Here is a 19,312-nt window from a genome sequence, read left to right as displayed (position 1 = left end):
AAAATCTCTCTGGACATTTTCCATCTGTGTCTGCCGAGCTGTGATTCACAAACCTAGCTAATATTTGTCCGTCAGAAATTAAGAAAAAGCAGGCAATCAGACTGAGAAGAATAAGAATAACATAATAAACAAGTCACAGATCTGACTCTGACTGATTTCAAGGGATGATACTTGATGAAGAGTATGTCCTTCCCCCTTCTCTGGAATTGAAAGTCTTATCTTTTATGAAACGATGGTGATGACAGTGAGGTGGAGTTACCTGGAAGAGTTACATTTAAATCAGTCCTCCAAATTCACTGTGCAGTTTTTCTGGTAAAATTCCCAAATCAGAGAACCACAGAGCTGGAAGCTGCATCATCACTCTTCCAGAAACCAGCCCAGACTTTTCCTGATTCACCTTGAGGGGGGTGGGCCCAATAGACTTTCTAGCCTGGGGTTGCCATCAGCAAACTGGTCCCCAGCCCTGCTTTTTTCCTAAAATGAGAAGCCAGCCTCTTAGATCGTTTTTGGTAATTCTACTGCAAAACAAGAGAACAAACTGCAGGAGAGGAGAACAGACTCAAAGGATCTTTGCTCCTAGTCTCAGAGCACAACAGTTGTGACCACCTAAGCCCCTTCTCAGGTCCTCCCCCAAGCCTCCTGTCTCTTTGTCAGGCAGCGACTGGCCCACTAAGGAAGGCAGGGCTGTCCCAGGGTGTTCCATATGCCTGCTCTTCACAAAGACGGGGGCACACATGTTGGTTCAGCAAACAAGACTGTGAGCCTGCATAGGGTCTGCCTTGCCCGTGAGCACCTAACACAATGCCTGCAGGACTCCCGATGATGGGTGGAGAAAACTGGCCTACAGACCACCTGCAACTAAGGAAGCACACCGGGTCATTTCCTGCCAAGGCCACAGAAGGTCTGGCCCGGGGCTGTTCCCAGCTCACTCTTGTTTGCCGACCAGGTGTGGCCATGGTGCACCCTTGAGCAGCAATCCTCCAGTCACCCAGGCTCTCAGGGCCAGAATTAGCAGCTGGACCTCCCAGGAACCCCCGCAGGAGCATTCAATGTCCTAGAAACGAAGAGCCCAGAACCCGGACCACACTCTGCAATCATTCCTCGTAAATTCCAGACCCAAAGACATGACGTTTTATGTGGCACATGGTTAGCACATTCCTCGCACTCTCAGAGCTGTGTATGAGAAAACCCAAAGTAACTACACAGAGTAAACTCTAGTCACCTATATGGCTTAGGCTTAAAATGGCAAAACAACCTATTCCGACCAAATGAGCAAATCTTTTAAAACGCACAACAAATGCTCTCTCTTTCCCTGGGGATGGAAGATGGGTTCCAAGTCTAGCTCACCCCAGAGGTCCCAGGACAGCTGTTGCTTTGGTATCACTGTTGTTGGGCCAGTTTTCTGGACCTGGGACAGCTGCGTACCCCCAACCAGTCAGAATGGGCACCTCAGATGGAAAGATGCAGAAAATGACCCCAAAGCCCCTGTATTTCCCTGTGCTGTACAATATATCCTTGTTGCTTATCTATTTTATACATAGTAGTTTGTACATCTTAATCTCCTACCCCTGTCTTGCCTATTCCCCCTCCCCTCTCCCCACTGGTAACCACTAGTCTGTTCTCTATATCTGTGAGTCTGTTTCCGTGTTGTTATATTCATTCCTTTGTTTCATTTTTTAGATTCCACATGTAAGTAATAATATAGAATATTTGTCTTTGTCTGATTTATTTCGCTTAGCATAATACTCTCTAGATCCATCCATGTTGCTGCAAATGACAAAATTTCATTCTTTTTTATGGCTGAGTAGTATTCCATCGTATATATGTACCATATCTTCCTTATCCATTCATCTGTTGAAAGGCACTTGGGTTGCTTCCATTACCTTGGCTATTGTAAATAATGCTGCTATGAACATTGGGTGCATATATCTTTTCAAATTAGTGTTTTCACTTTCTTTGGATAGATACCTAGGACTGGAATTGCTGGATCATATGGTAGTTCTATTTTTAGTTTTTTGAGACCACTCCGTACTGTTTTCCACAATGACTGTACCACTTTACATTCCCACCAACATTGTACAAGGGTTCTGTTTTCTTCACACCCTCTCCAACATTTGTTATTTGTGTTATTTTTGATGATGGCCATTCTGACAGGTGTGAGGTGATATCTCATTGTGGTTTTGATTTATATTTCCCTGATGATTAGTGGCATTAAGCATCTTTTCATGTGCCTGTTGCCCATCTGCATGTCCTCTTTGGAAAAATGTCTATTCAGGTCTTCTGTCCATTTTTTTATTGGGTTGTTTGGGTTTTTTTGTTGTTGAGTTCTATGAGCTGTTTATATATTTTGGTTATTAACCCCTTATCGGTTATATCATTTGCAAATATTTTCTCCCATCCTGTAGGTTGTCTTTGCATGTTGTCAATGGTTTCCTTTGCTATACAGAAGCTTTAAAGCTTAATTAGGTACCATTTATTTTTGTTTTTATTTCTTTTGCCTTAGGAGACATATCCAAAAATATACTGTTACAATTTATGTCAAAGAGTGTTCTGCCTAGCAACAAGGGACATGATGGACCCAGGGCAAGCAGCAACCACCCTGGCATCAAGGGACAAATATTTTCATCATCAATATTTTCTGTCAAAATACTTGCCATCAAAAGAGGAAAATGACAGAGGAAATTTTCACATATTGAAGTATGGGGAAGTCTTTATGGCTTACACATGATTTAACTTAAACTTTACGCTACCCAGAACAGTCTGCTTTGTGGCCTGTCACACACACACTGCACATCTGTCTTAGCCATGGAAGAAAAGAATGTATTTAAAAAATCAAAATGCAGTAACTGTGGTGCAGGCATCTCTACATGTGGAGTTAGATGAAGCCCAGAGGAGTGTGCTGGTGATAGCACTGACACCAGTATAAATGCTGAGGGCCCTCATGCACCAACTGGGTGAGTCGCACAACAGCCCTGAGACAGCGGCCACTACTATTCTTATTTAGCAGATGAGGAAACTACGTTTTCTGGGCTTAGATAACCTGCCCAAGACCCTTGGTTCTGAACCAGCTGGATTTGAACCCAAGAGGCTGATTCAGAACCCATGACACTGCAGGGGAGCAAAAGTAGACCCTAAAATGTGTCTCTTAGGCATGAGGACTAATTTAGGCTGATTATTTTTAAGAAACAGAAGACTCAAGAAGTCTTTCTGTTTACCTCCCCTGAACAGCCTAAAAGAATGTAGAGCAAGGACCCATTCCAGTAAGTGAGCTATCCCCATAGATATAGATAGTATGAACTGAGTGGCAGACAGGGAGGAACGCAGCCAAGTCTGTTTGTTAAAATTCTTCTCCGAGTCCCATTGTCTCTGCTGGCCCAGCAAACACTTGTTTTCCAAACATTCGCTTTTCCATCTTCATGTGAATTGCATTCCTCCCCTTTGACATCCCAAACCACTACCCCCAACATCCTCTTTTGTCTTTAGCTGAAGATGGTATTTAAGGTGAGAGTTTCAGCCATTTTGGTGAGTTACTCATTTTTCCTGGGTCTTTCCCATGTACACGTTATTAAACTTTCATTTAATTTCCTCCTATTGATCTGTTTCATGTCACTTTAATTCTCAGACCAGCCAGAAGAACCTAGAAGGGTAGAGGGAAATGTCTTCCTCCCCAACAATGCTAAGGAGGACATGTTTACAGTTTCTATTACAATGTGCATTACCACACTGCATTGTGTTAAGACTCTCCTCCAGCAATCTTGGAATGGGCTCCTTAGTTATTTACTTATTTTTAATAATAAAAAGGACTACTGACCTAGATCCCTGAACAAAGAGAGGAAAAACCACAGACCTTCCCCACCTCCCACCCCAGGGATTGTCTGTGGCTGGGTCTGAGGACAAAAGGTCTGTATACATAATATACTCTCTTCCTCACCAAAGTCCCCTCCCTGCAGGAAGATGCTGTGTCTCAGGAGCTATAGAAGCTGCATCCTTACTTGTACTTTGCCACAGCCCACACACACTTGCTCAAATGGTTTCAATTTCCACCTCACTGTTGCAAACCAGAAGTTGAAGAACGCTCTGAATTTCTGTACCCCTGACTGGGTGGAGGAAGCATAACATCTGTATCTCTGGATTTCCAGGGATGAGGGGGTCGCCCTGATCCAAAGCCTGGTGCACAGACTCAGGAACTAAATAAAACACCAAGAGTAGGAGCTATTACCTCCATGGGAATGAAATAACTGCTGTCTTGCCACGAATATTTTAGTAGGAAAGAAACAAGCTTATTAGACAGGAGATGTGTCTGTATATGTTGGGGGAATCCAAATATAGTCAGAAAGGGAACCTGGATTAGAAGCGTTAGGTGGTCAGAGCCCTGATCCTAGCACCTGCCAGCTGTGTGACCTTGGTAAGTAGCTTAACCTCTCTGAATCTCCATTTCCTCATCCAACAAATGGGGATGCAATATCTGCTCCAACTAATTTATAGTGTGGTTTGTGAAAAAATGGAAGTGAAGCCATCATATAATGCAAGTGAATCTGTATACTAATGATATTATGGTCACAAACACACCAGGATTTAATGAGCAGAAGACTCCTTCAAATGAATTCTCTTAAGCTGTGAGACAAGGAACAGGCTAAGGATGACCCTCCTCTCTCTAAAAGTTACGAAGCCCTAATTTCCCCCGGTCACAGAAGCCTGTGAATATGAAGAGGGTCACATTTATAGTCACCATGCATGTTTCCTTGCTCCTTCCCCTGTAGACTAAGGCCAGGGTCCCAGACCCGTACAACCCCTCCTCCCAGTGTTTCTGGGGGTCCCCGGGGGCACCACTGTCCACTGGGTACCTTCTTCTCCCACCATTGCTGCCTCTGATGCTCTAGAGTCCAAAGGGGCCCAGGGTTGCCCAGGGATTTGTAACATGTTTGTTTGTTTGCTGGTTTTGGCTGTACCGGGTCTTAGTTGCGGCACACGGGATTTTTAGTTGTGGCATGTGGACTTCTTAGTTGTGGCATGCATGCGGTATCTAGTTCCCCAACCAGGGATTGAACCCAGGCCCCCTGCATTGGGAGCACTCACCAGACCACCAGGGATGGAACCCGGGCCCCCTGCATTGGGAGCGCCCGCTGGACCACCAGGGATGGAACCCAGGCCCCTTGCACTGGGAGCACCCGCTGGACCACCAGGGAGGTCCCGTAACATGTTTTGTCAGAGGCGTCCCAAACCCAGGGTCCCTCCCATCTTCCTGAAACTGCTCATTCTCTCTTTGCTCAGAGCCCCTTTTCTCCCTGAAACTCCATGATCCCACAGAGGCTAGCTGTGGACATATTCTGCCCTCCTCAGGACCACCTTCCGCTCTGACCCTGAAGCTGTGCACAGCCAAACCCACCATAGTCGACCCCTTCCCTTGGGACAGGCGCTCTGCTGGGACCCTCCTCGGCCCCTCGTGCGGAGACCCCTTGGGGGGCTGCCCCACGAGTTCACCAGAGAGGCCCAGACTTTCTGAATCCCACATTCTACCTTCACTCTAAATCACCAGAACATGGCTTTTTTTTTTTTTCTTCCGCAGCTTGGAAAACAGGACTCCCCAGCACCCAGGGGGCTCCAGGGATAGACTCTGTTCCTCTACGCCGGGCCTGGCCATTCCATCCCATTGGCCTATGCTGACTGCTCCAGGGATGGGGATGTCCATGCAAATTTAGGCCAAAGATATCTGAGAAGTTTGCTGGCGTTTTCCTGGCTCCTAAGAGATACTTGGGAAACTGGCCCTCTTTCCCTCTGGAAATGGACTAAGAAGCGTTGTTCCTGGCAACCATCCTAGGTACGAAGGGACCAGCTTAGGATGGTACCCTCACTGCACACAGCAAAGCAGAGAGACTAAGAGGACCTCGTCCTTGGCACCATCGAGCTGCAGAATCAAACTGATCCACTTTCTAAGCATTTTGTTATGATTTTTAAATGTTTGGATTGGTCAGCAAATAGCCTGAAACATCTGACCTGATGGAGGAATACTTTCAAATACATGTGCCCTGAAACCGGCTTGAATTCTTTTTTTTTTTTTTTTTTCTTTGCGGTACGCGGCCCTCTCACTGTTGTGGCCTCTCCCGTTGTGGAGCACAGGCCCCGGACGCGCAGGCTCAGAGGCCATGGCTCACGGGCCCAGCCGCTCCGTGGCACATGGGACCTTCCCAGACCAGGGCACGAACCCATGTCCCCTGCATCGGCAGGCGGACTCTCAACCACTGCGCCACCAGGGAAGCCCCCGGCTTGAATTCTTTTGCCACAAGAACTTTAAGTCAAGTGTACCTCCAGGTGCTACTGGCCTTTTCTCAGGAAGGAATGGACATTGCCAGGAAACCTCAATCACAAAGCTCATCACAACACCCTTGGAGCTACGTGAGATGGTCTCCTCAGCACGCAGGAGCCCTTTCACTTTACAGGCATAATTTCTACTGGTGGCAGTCACCAGACGCTGCTCCCCACCCGCTGTTGCAGCATGGCATTTGACGCTTCCTGCCTTCCTCGCCCATCCTTAACTCTTGGTACTCCTTTCGGGGTATAATGGCGGGCTCAGGCTGCCTGTGTGATGTGGCCACCCGAGGCGGCTCCTGCACTCTTGTCTTGGCCGGGAAACTGGCAACTCCTGCAGCTCTGCAGTGCGTGCTCTGGAATCAGGTCATCTGGGTTCAAACCTTTAGGGGTGACCTTGGACACGTCCTTACCTCCTCCAAGTTTACCCAGATGGAAGTGATACGAGCACTCAGCCTCCAGGATGCTGAGAGCATTAGATTATACGGTGCACGTCTCGTACAGCCTCCCTTTTCAACAGGCCAGCGTCCTCGGGGTCACTCCCACGTGGGGATTTAGCAGAAGGTGAATGGTGGCTGAGTACGCTCCCACCAGCCTCCGAGCCGCTCAGAGGCCACTTCTCCCTCCTCCAGACCCGGTCCTGCCCTCTCAGCCCCAGACTCTCTCCTCTGGCTTCTTCTCTGACAGACACTTAAAGAAACTCTGAGTCCTAGATTTGAGCTAAGGGATCATTTCTGCCTCAAGATCCCACCCACTTCCCTCCAAACATCACCCCTCAAGTACCAGCTCAGGTGCTGCCCCCTTCATAAATAAATATTGGTTTTTCCATTTCCTCACTGCCCCTAGAGCTTCTCATCTATTCGAAAATGACAGCATTTGACAGATTACATAACACATACAGTAGGTGCCTAATAAATACCTGTTAAAGTGAATCCTCCTGAGACCTGGCTGTGAGAGGCCAGGCCCAGAGTCAGCTGTGAGCTCAGGTACGGCCGCCCCACAACCAGGTCTCTATTTGCACTGATTCCGGCCCAGTTTTCATAAGCGTCCCAGGTTCCGTACCATGACCTTGCTGGGGTTTCCTTGAACTTCCTGGTTCAGACTCATCTATGTCTCGTCCACTATTTACAGACATTGCATACACGCTGCTTTGAATCCTTCGGTTTCTGGTCCTCCAACTTCATCTTTCACACAATCAGGCCCTCAGACCACGTCCACGTGACCCCCAATCACAGAGCATTTCCAAGACAAGGCTGTGTTCTTCCTGAGCCCGGCAGCAGGACTGTCTCTGAAATCCCAGCCACTGCCACCACCAGCACCAGCACCACCGCTGACGGCTCACGTGCTGAGTGGCGGATACATGTTATAACATCTCTGTGAGAGCGGGTTTATACATGAGATTGGGTAGCCACATATCTCACATATGATGGAGCTGGGATTTAAATGCACGTTGGTCACTCCAAAGCCAGGAGAAGCCCCAGCCGGTCCTCAGGAGGGGCAGAGTTGCTCTGAGGTACCTTTCATCTCCGCGGACAGGGAGGTGGTCCCTTACCAGCAGATTTGGGGAAGCTTCTTCTGACTTGGCTGGTAGTGGAGAAGTGGGCTGCCCATGCTCGAGCTCTGTCTGTTCTTCAGCTGAATCTTCTCAGGAGGCCCTCCTCCCCAAGAGAGGAGAAAACGGGCACATTGTCTCCTGAAACATCTTTACCTCATTTCAATTCTTTCCCAAACACCAAAGTGCCCTCCAGTGAAAAGGGTCTCCATGTGTCTCCCCCACCCCAGGATGGGTTCATTCATCCATCTATATCCAGGCTGCACCCATCACACGCTTGTTGTGAGATCCTGTGCAGGTCACAAAACACACACAGGCTATGCCACAGGCCCTGCCCACAAAGGGCACAGTTGGCCAGTCCTACCTTCACAAAATCTCCGGAATTCCACCTTGACTGGGCTGAGAGCTCTGCTTTTTGTGCTGCGGCAGCCACCTTGCAGTCGTGAGGACCAAGGCAAGGGCCAAGCCAGTAGTTGAGGAAGATGGAACAGGAAGATGGGAAGAGCTTCGGTGACACTGCTGAGCTGTTCAAAACTGCTTGTTTTCAGGCTTCAAGTCATATGAGATAATAAATGTCCTTGAGGTCCAGCTGGAAGCATTGTAAGTGGTACACTCTCTCCACGCGGCAGGAAAGGTTCCCAGAAGCAGGTCCGACCTACACCCTTACAGCCTGGGATCCAAAAGGGAAGAGACCTTCTTCCCACCAGTCTCCACACAGCAAATGTCATGGAAGGGCCAGTCAATGCCATTTACCCTGCCTGCCCACCCCAGGTCGGTCACTACCAGTAATACCCTGGGTCAGTCTGGTGGATCACAGAATGGTGGGCAGCCCAGAAAGCAGTACTAGACGTTGAGTTCGCCCATGGCCACAAAGGAGGGGCACAGTGTTTGACTAAAACCACACCTCCTGGGTCCCTTATGGCGAACACAAGCCAACCAGGGCAATACAGTGGCTAAAATGGGATTTAAGAGCCAAGTTGAACCCCCGGTTCTGGATCATCTTTGAAAAGCACAAACGGGCTCATATGGTGGCAGCTGTAATTTAGAGGGTGGTACGGGTGCGTTTCACACTTTGCTGGGATGACATGTCAGCTGTAAGGGTGAAGAGGCAGCACCGTGACCCCATCTCCCGACTTGCGGCAGAGGGGAGGGCAGGTGAGGCCCAGAAAGGAGCACCTGCCCACGGTGGGGTGCAGGCTCGGATGAAGTTGAAAGTTAAACCAGCATCAGGATGGTCAAAACTGGTTGGAGGATTCATAACGCACAGCAGATGGGGATAGTAAATATGAGAGCTGTAGGACAGCAAAGCGGATAAAAAAAAGCCTGGATGGGGGAAGAGTGTGTTGATTCTGTCCCCATAAGCCAGAAGCCCAAGTGGACCCACGGGCCTGGGAACATCGGGTCAGGCCGAGGCTCACGCCCTCCAGGGTTGCACGAGAGCGGTGGAAATCACAAGTCTGTGCCGTGGAAGCTTCAGTTCCTGCACCACCGCTCAGTCCCAAAAGCCGATGCAAATGTTCAATAGAAAGTATATAAAAAGGTCACAGGCAGTTGGGTGGGACTGAAGGTCATCCAGCCAATAAGCCTTGTTTGCTTTTGGCAAGTCGTTCTGTTTGCTTTTCTTTCTAAGTCATTCAAACCAGTTACTCATTATTTAAAGGTATGAGGAAGGATCACAATATATTACATTTCTTAAAGGTTATAAAATGGATCGTACACTTGGAGACTAATTATGTCAAAAAGAACAGCTTTAGTGTATGTGTGTCTACATGTAGACAGCGGGAAAAGAGCTCCATGAAATTATCGCGGGTAGTTACTTTTTTCCCATATTTTCCTTTTTTTTTTTTCGGTACATGGGGCTCTCACTGTTGTTGCCTCCGGATCCGCAGGCACAGCCGTCATGGCTCACGGGCCCAGCCGCTCCGCAGCACGTGGGATCTTCCCGGACCGGGGCACGAACCCGTGTCCCCTGCATCGGCAGGCGCACTCTCAACCACTGCGCCACCAGGGAAGCCCTCATATTTTCCAATTTTTAAACCAACAACTCATAATGTACAAAATCATAAAACTGCAACTTTAAAAAATAAACCTGTTTGTTGGCACATCTCCTGTGGCCGCTCAGTGATCGTCTTCCAAGCAGAGACGCCCAGGGTTCAGGAGTCAGAAGATGGGTTTGCACGCAGCTCAGCTGTTCGTTAGCCACTTCCAGACGTCATTTGCCTTCCGCGTCTCCAGTTCCTTCACCTGTAAAATTAGAGTAGTACTCACTTTGTCTAACTCTCAGGGTTATGGCAAGATTCTAAATTTTAAATCACGATGATGTAGTGGGAAGTTCGAAAATGACTAGAGAGCCTTCCAGGGACCCCCTTTCTCCCAGTCGCCCTCATCTCCCGGCCACTACTCTCCCATCTGCTCTTCTCGCTTCTCTCTTTCTCCCCGGCTGGTAAAGACGAGAAGCTCTTTGAAGCTCAAGCCACGATCACTTCCCCTTCCTGACCTACTCTCTGCCCTCGATGAGTTCACCCCTTCCTTAGACTTCAGCTACCGTCGGTACAAACCGACGTCTCCAGCTCAGACTTTCAAATCCGTATCTCCAACTACATTCTAAATATAAAGACTTGACGCTCTCAGTCGCCTCAAACACAGCACAGCCCGAATGAAACTGACGACCTTTCCGGATCCCCCCAGGCAAAGCTGGCCCTCTTCCTGGTTCTCTTCCCTGAGGTTGCTGTCAGCACTCAACCAGATACCCAGGGAGCGCCCCTCGCTCCTCCCTTTCCCTCGTCGCCCACGTCCATTCCATCACCATTTTACATTCCAAGTACCTCCGGAACCTTTACTCTTTATGCTCCATGACTGTAGTCGGGGCCACCACTGTCTCTCACCTGCATTACGGTGACAGCCCACAAACTGGAACCCCTGCATCCACTCACCACTCCCTGAAATCCGTTCTCCATAGTGCATCCAGGAGAAGTTTTTTTATTTTTTTATTTACTTATTATTTTGTGGGATCTTAGTTCCCCATCCAGGGATTGAACCCAGGGCCACCACAGTGAAAGCGCACAGTCCTAACCATTGGACCACCAGGGAACTCCCGAGGGAAAGATTTTTCAAATCCACCTTACCGAGGTGTAATGTACATGCAATCGGAGTGTTGTGTTTCTTTACACAACACCCTCCTCTGTGTACCTCGCCCCACAGCTTCCAGCTGCTTCAGCTGCTCTGAACCCTGATTTCTTCCACCAGAGCACCTCTGTGCTCTGCTGGACTCCAGCTCTCCGTGTCATGGTTGGGAAATTGTTCCCAGACAGAAAGTTGGGTGGCCATTGGGCTCATCTCATGAGTTTTTCCTTCTGTCAGGGATCAACAGTCTTGTGCTGCCTGTCAGTCAATGCCTGAAAATAGTTATCTCTTACATCTTGTCAAGTTTTATAGAGGTGTGTGGTGGGAGGGCTAGTCTGGTACCAGTTACTCCATCGTGGGTGGAAACAGAAGTCCAGAGAAAGCTGAATAAAATATAGATCTGATCATATTATTCCTCTGGTCAGAATCCGTCTATGGATCCATGGCTCTAAGGATAAAGATCCAATTTGAAACGCCCTGCAGGGCCCTGTGTGATCTGAGCCGGCTCTCACTCCAACTCTATCCCCTTCTCCTCCCGCCTACATGCCTTCCTCAGCTTCTGGCGACTTTGAGTCTCTTGCCATGTCTTCTCCTCCCACTCGGCTTTTGTACATCACAGTACTCATCCTAGCACTCTTCCCCTCCCTCCTCACCAGCTATAAAGTTACCATGAACAAAACACTGTGAAGCTGGCACAAGAGTAGATAGAACAGAGTCCAAAAACAGACACAGGGATGCATGCAACTCATTACAAGGGGAAAGGAAGGAATTATTTAATGAAGGCTGTTAGTTCGATTGGCTAGCTATTTGAGAAAATATTAAGTTTTATCCCTAACTCACCCCTTATTCAAAATCAAAATTCAGACAAAGTATTAATAAGCAAAACATATAAAGAACTACTTCAAACTGATTTTTTTAAAAAAACAAATATAAAAATGGGAAAGGGAAATACACTGATAAATATATGAAAATATAAACATATAAAATATATCCCAACTCATACAATAAAATATAAACTAAAGATAGTAAAATATCAATAGTATCCAATGTAGGTGAGAGTAGGGGAAACAGGTCCTCTCCTGCACTGTTAGAACATGAATTAGTGCTGCCGTGTCATCAAGTTTCCAACGAACATACACTCTGACTTATCACATTTCCGGGAAGCTATCCTACAGAAATAGCAGCATGACCGCAAAATTGCTTGCATCAGCAAAAAAAAAAAAAAAAAAAAAATTTGGAAAGAACTCTAGCGCCCACCAATAAGAATATATATAAATAAATTATAGTGCATTAATACACCATCCATTTGAAACGTGAGGTAGCTCTAAAGTACTTGTAAATGTGTCCACAGTACGATGTTGAGAACTAAAAGTGAGTTGCTAAACAAAAGAAACAGTATGATACTAGTGACGTGTGTGTCCACACACACACATATCTGAGAAAGGAATCGGGATAGAGCCTCAGATTCAAACTCAATTCTTTAAGGGTAAGACTTTAAGGGTAAGGGGGAACAGAAGAACCCTTATGTTGTACTTCATATACTTCTATGTTATTTGAACCTGTTACAAAGAATGTTTCACTTTTGTAATTTAAAAACAACTCGTGTTTATGTTAAGAGTGATGGACTGTTATTACAATCAACTATGGGGCTGGTGAGCTCCTGTGATTTAACATCTCAGCAGCAGGCATGACTGCCGCCTGGTGGTCACATGCCGCCATGGCGGGTTGCCTATCTGAGGGTTTCTCAGCCTCCCCACTGTTGCCACGTGGGGCGGGATCGTTCTTTACTGCAGGGAGACTGCCCTGTGCCTTGTAGGATGTCTAGAGCATCCCTTGCCTCTGTCTCTAGATGCCAGTGAAACCCCCTCCCCAAGTGGAGACAACCAAAAAGGTTTCCAGACACTGGCAACTGTCCCCCTTAGGGGCAAAAGCATCCCTGGTTGAGAACCATGGATCTAAGACTCTTGTGAATGCAAAATAAATAGATAAAATGTGTTCGTTCATTTGCTCACAAACAGCTCACATGAGGCAAAGTCTTTGCGAGATAAGTTCCTCATGTCAGCTGGAAGGAGTGAACTCTAACCCACGGCGGCTCTTCACAGCTTTGTGAGGTTCTGAGCTTTAAATTCAGTTAACAGGAAAATCCCCTCTTATCCAGTGACCCCCACAACAGCCTCAGGCAGAAATAACAAGGATGGCGATTCCTGGCACACATGCCCCACACTCTACTCAGACCTCTGGCAGCAACTCACAGCGATCCACGCTGCGGCCTCATCACAGTGCTCCAGTCAGCAACTGTCACAACCATCACCCAGACAGGAAGCCTCTTTATCCCTTGGACTTGAGTCTTCCCTCCCCCACCTAGGGCTGAAGCAGGGGTGAAGTGGCACTGACGAGGGGGATCCTGTTTGAGAAGCCTCTCTGTCCCCCCAAACCTGAGACCCTGCTCGCCCACAGAGAGAATCCAGGCTCCAGATGGTACCAGCAGGGGGATCCTGCCACAACAATCGGCTGGCCCAGGAAGTACTCTGTCTCAACCGGACCTGGGAATCTCCACTCCCCCCCAAAACACACACACACACACACACACACACACACACACACACATACACACACACACACCCCTAGAGACAGCAGGTGGTTGGGTAGCACTGGCAGTGGGATGCCACCACACAAAGCACCCGACCCAAGAAGCACTCTTTTTCCTCAAGGGCTGAAGACCCCTTTCCCCACCTTGGACCAGCCTGGGGAAGCTCTTTCCACCCACTCAGGCAGCATCAGCAGGCACCAGCGGGAGCCCTAGCAGTACCAGATAAACCAAGCAGACCAAATGAGTACCACAAAGGCTCTGAAAATTAAATTGCCATTGAAACCACAGCCCACGAAAGTACACCAAGACCTCCAAGTAGGTTGACGATGTTCTAAAACAGAAGATTTACAGAGGACCTAGACTCTCCTAACGTAACAGACAAAATATCCCGGAATCAATACAAAATCATCCATTATACCAAGAGCCAGGAAAATCACAACCTGGAGGAGAAAAGGCAACAAACTAATGCCAATACTGAGACAAATCGGACATTGGAATCATCTGACAAGGATTTAAAGCAGACATCGTGGACTTCCCTGGTGGCGCAGTGGTTAAGCATCCATCTGGTAACTCAGGGGACACAGGTTTGAGCCCTGGTCCGGGAAGATCTCACATGCCATGAAGCAACTAAACCCGTGCGCCACAACTACTGAGCCTGCGCTCTAGAGCCCACAAGCCACAACTACTGAAGCCCGTGCAGCACAACTACTGAAGCCCGCGTGCCTAGAGCCCGTGCTCTGCAAAAAGAGAAGCCACCACAATGAGAAGCCCACGCACCGCAACGAATAGTAGCCCCCGCTCGCCGCAACTAGAGAAAGCCTGTGTGCAGCAACGAAGACCCAACGCAGCCAAAAAGTAAATAAATAAATAAAGCAGCCATTGTTTGAAAAAAATGTTCAATAAGAATTTACAAATTCACTCAAAACAAACTATATAGAAAATCTTAGCAAAGAAAAAGAAGTTATAAAAAATGAACCAAAGGAACATTATAAAACTAAAAAATACAAATACTGAAATTAAAAACTCACTGGATGGACTCAACAGCAGAGCGGAAATGACAGATTTTCGAATCAGTGAACTTGAAGACAGATCAATTGAATGTACCCAATCTGAACAACACAGAGAAAACAGACTGAAAAGAAATGAACAGAGCCTCAGAGACCTGTTGCAACAATGACAAAAGATCCAGCAATCTTAACATCAGAGTCCCAAAAGCACAGGAAAGAGAAGGTGGAGCTGATAGAGTATTCAAGAGAACAATGGCAGATAAGTTTCCAAATTTGGTGAAAGACATAAACTTAACAGATTCAAGAAATAAACTCAACAAAATCCCTGCTGAGACACATCATAATTAAAATTCTGCAAATTAAAGACAAAGAAAAAAATATTGAAAGCAGCAGAGAGAAATGCCGCATTACCTACAGGAGAGCACCAATCTGAATGACAGCAGGCTTCTCATTTGAAACCATGAAGGCCAGAAAGAAATGGCACATTTTCAAGTGCTGTCAACTTGAAGGACAAGAACTGTCAACCACGACTGAATATCCAGTTAACCTATCCTTCAGGAATGAAGAGGAAATCCATTCTCAGATGACTGGAAACTGAAAGAATTTGTCACTTAGCAGACTTACCCTTAAAGAATGGCTAAGAGAAGTTCTATCAAAAAATGAATGCTAAAGGAAGGAATCAGGGAGCATCAGGAAAGAAAAATGGAAAGAGCAGAAATATGGGCAAATACAATTGACTACACTTATCCTCATGAGTTTTACAAGTATATAATGTTCCTCTTTTGTCCAATATGATGTTTTATCTTGAATCTACTTTTATTAATAATAACATTGTGGTCTGGGTATTCTTTTAATTCATAATTGCCTGGTATATCTTTTGCCATCACTTTGTTTTTAATCTTTCTGTGTTGCTTGGTTTCTGATGTAAAGAACATATTGTTGCATCTTGGGGTTTGTCTTTTGTGGGGGTTTTTTCCATTTGTTTGTTTCTTTTTAATTTAAACTGAAGTTCTCTGCCTTTTGATCAGTAGGTTTGGCCCATTTACATATATTGTGATAAATGATATAACAGGTCTTATTCTGTGTTTTCCCTTTACCACACTTTCTTGTTTTTTGCTTTCCTCCTGTCCAGTTTTCTACTGAATAATCAATTGTTTTCTTCTGGTTTGAGTGTTATATGTTCTACTTTTATTCTCATGGTACTTGTACCTAAGTTGTAAAACCCACACCTATGTTTCTTCTCTCCCTATCCATTTATTAAGCTTGTGAATATGTACATCCCCTCTCTAATCAAGAAAAGTAACTTACTCTCACTTTCTCATTTCTACTTCCCACCCTCCTCCCCACTGGTATCATTAAAATTTTAGTATCCCACTGTTATGTACATGTAGTTGGTGTCACCCTGTCTCACTATCTCTGCTCCTTGATTATTAAGACGATAACTCTTTACTAAAGTATTCTTTTTTTTTTTTTTTTTTTTTTTTTTTGCAGTACACAGGCCTCTCACAGTTGTGGCCTCTCCCGCTGCGGAGCACAGGCTCCGGACGTGCAGGCTCAGCAGCCATGGCTCACGGGCCCAGCCACCCCGCGGCATGTGGGATCTTCCCGGACCAGGGCACGAACCCGTGTCCCCTGCATCTGCAGGAGGACTCTCAACCACTGCGCCACCAGGGAAGCCCTTTACTAAATTATTCTTTTCCTTACTTTCTTTGTATCTTGAAGCATCTCCCTCATTTTTTCTCTTCTTGCTGAAATACTTCCTCCAAGAATATTTCCAAAGTCTTACATGCGTAAGAGTATCTATATTTTACCTCATTTACATGATTCTTAAGTAAAATATCAAATTCTAGATTCAAAGTTTTATCTTTTACAATTTGAAGATATCATTACATTTTCTTGTTGCAGTCAGTGCTACTGACAAGTCAGATTTATTTAGTCAATTGTTACTCATTGAGGGGCCACAAAATGCCAGGCACTGCTTTTGACACTTTGGTTTTTGACCCAAGAACTAGACTCAGGCAACTGGAGGCTCCCCACGTCCTCCCTGTCCTTGGAATGTACATTCTGCCCACTGTTCCCACAGTAGGAGTTGTTTCAGGGATGCAGCCTTGAGAGAGCAGTGTGTTGTTGAGAACATCTGGACTGAATACGTGATTGAACCCACTTAAGGCCTCTGTGTAACCTTTTAAGACTCTGGTGGTTGGGTGCAGAGATCAACTCGTCTTGTGGCAGGCCCAAGACAAGGCTCGTATCTGAGTTCCCTTATTAATCCTGCCACCTACCAACCTGGATTGTGGTCTGCATCTTTCTTTGGTCTCTCCTTGCCCCCCATATACAGGGGCCAGTTTCGAATTTCACCCAGGAAACTCCTGAAGTTGTGAACCAACATTTATGTTGTTAGATTTTATTATAACGTGTAATGTCTTTTCATATATTTCCTGTTTGTCTTTCAATGAGCACTTTCCATCCAAGTTCTTTAACCTTTATTTCTCCATAATTTGTGGTTGTTATTTCTTAAGACATGCCCTCCTCTCTATTCTTTCTTCCCTTCTCGGACTCTCATTATATGAATATCTAGTCAGTTTCTATATTGCTTAACATTCCTTTCACATTTTTCAAGTTTCTATCCCTTCCTGATATCTTATGGCAAAGTAGAGTTCCTTGATCCGAGAGTCCAGCTTTCAAATTCACTCTTCAGTTTTACACATTCTGCTAATCAATAAAAAATTGAATACTACGACAAGTTCTTAATATTTCTTATGTCCTCCTTTAATTCTTTTAGGATAGCTTTTTAAAAATACATACATTCTAAATGGCCCACTAATTCTGCCTTATCTGTTATAGATTGTTCAAATTATTGTTTTTCTTTTATAGCAATAGAATGCTTCAGATCTTATTTTTTCACTGTGAGTCCACATTCCCCAATCCCAGGATATAAGCTGGTAATGTAGGGACAAAGGGAACCAAAACCCTGGGGTATTTCCTATACCTCCTTCAACTCACTAGGAAGGGTACAAGCTGTGGCTGAATTATATGTATGTATGTGTATGTGGGGAGGGAAAAGGGGGCTTACGGAAATTTGAGTTATTTTCAAAGCAGAGAATCTATGATGTTAAAATTGGGGCAAGACCACTCCCCATTTACCTCCCTCTTCCTACCAAGTGATCTTATCCCACAAGGAACCTCATCGTCCCACCTCTTTTTTGCAATAATCACCTGGCTCACGGTGTGTGTGTTTGTGCATGTATGTGTGTGTGGGTGTTTGTGTGTATCAGGGTGGGAGAAAGGTGAATAAAAACCTTTGAGGTGGAGCTGCCTGTATCTTGTATTACTATCCATGCCTCTCCCAGACCAGCTCTAAGGTTACCCTGTGTGATGGTGAAAGAGTGGGCAAAGATTTACCTGGGGCAATTTGGGAGTGAACAGAAAGGAGCACCCAAAACAACAGAAAGCACCTCCCTGCAGTCCCCTTGGGGCATCTGGTGCTATCCATTGCTGCTACCATTCCCTCCCCATGTAGACACACACACACACACACACACACACACACACACACACACATACACACACACACCCTGTAGGACCAACTGTAGCCATCTGTCTCCCAGAAGGTCTCCAATCAGTTTTTCAATAGTTTCTCAATCCAACAACCTCCCTCCCTCTAGAGGCATCCAGGTTGGGTTTTGGACAAGGAGCTAGCCACTTACATTAGGATGCTGTGTTAGCTACCTTTTTCTGTATAACAATATTACTACAGACTTAGTGGCTCAAAACAGCACACACTTATTATCTCATGGTATCTGTGGCTGAAGGTCCGGGCACAGCTTAGCTGGGTCCTCTGCAGCCAGCTGTCAAGGTTTCAGCCAGGACTGGGTTCTCATATGAACTCTACTAGGGATGATCCACTTCCAAGCACCTGGGGGTTGTTGGCAGGGGTTAGGTCCCTGCTGGCTGACAATTCCCTGTCATGTGGATTTCCCCAACATTACACTTGCTTCACCAATGCCAGCAAAGAGGATTACCCTAGCAAAACAAGCATTAGAATCATGTCACCTTTGTTATGTTTTATGGGTTAAAAGTGAGTCACAGGTCCTATCCACACTCAGTGGGGGGTGGATTACACACAGGTGTGAATACCAGGAGGCTCAGATGATGAGAACCACATTGGAAAATGAGAACTGGATAAGGGGGTGCCTTCTTGTAGGAACTAAAAATCATCTTTCCCAAACTTTCTGAAAGCCATTGAAGGGTTAAGTAACATCTTATTCTTGCTTTGGAACGATCACAAGCCAGAACGTGTGGCAAACAGATTGGTGGGAAAGCAAACCCGACTTGTAGAAATCAGCTAAGAGACTGGTACTGTAATCCTAGTGAAATGTCGGTGGCTAGAACTAGGGTAATACTGGTGGGAAAAGAGAAAGATGGACAAACTGGAGAATACAATAAATAGGACTCCGTGATGAACAGAGAGCGAGAGTTGAGGATATTCTGCTTCTGGCTTTTGCAAATGGGTTTGTGAGCAGTAATATTATTCACTAAGAAGAAGAGGGTCATTTAGACATTTTGAGTTTGGGTGTGTGCAGTAACAGAATTAGAGACGAAACGTGCTCCCTTGAGAGAACACCTCCTATGATAAATCTAATTTTTATGCTTGCAAATAACCTGTTGCTCAAATTTGTTGAAACTGGTTAAATATTTTCAACTCCCCTATTTCACACGTGTGAATTTTCAGTA

Source organism: Grampus griseus (assembly GCF_964374135.1).
Source record: "Grampus griseus genome assembly, chromosome: 20".
NCBI classification, from domain to species: Eukaryota; Metazoa; Chordata; class Mammalia; order Artiodactyla; family Delphinidae; genus Grampus; species Grampus griseus.
The sequence above is the reverse complement of the archived record's forward strand: the minus strand, read 5'-3'. Positions refer to the sequence as shown.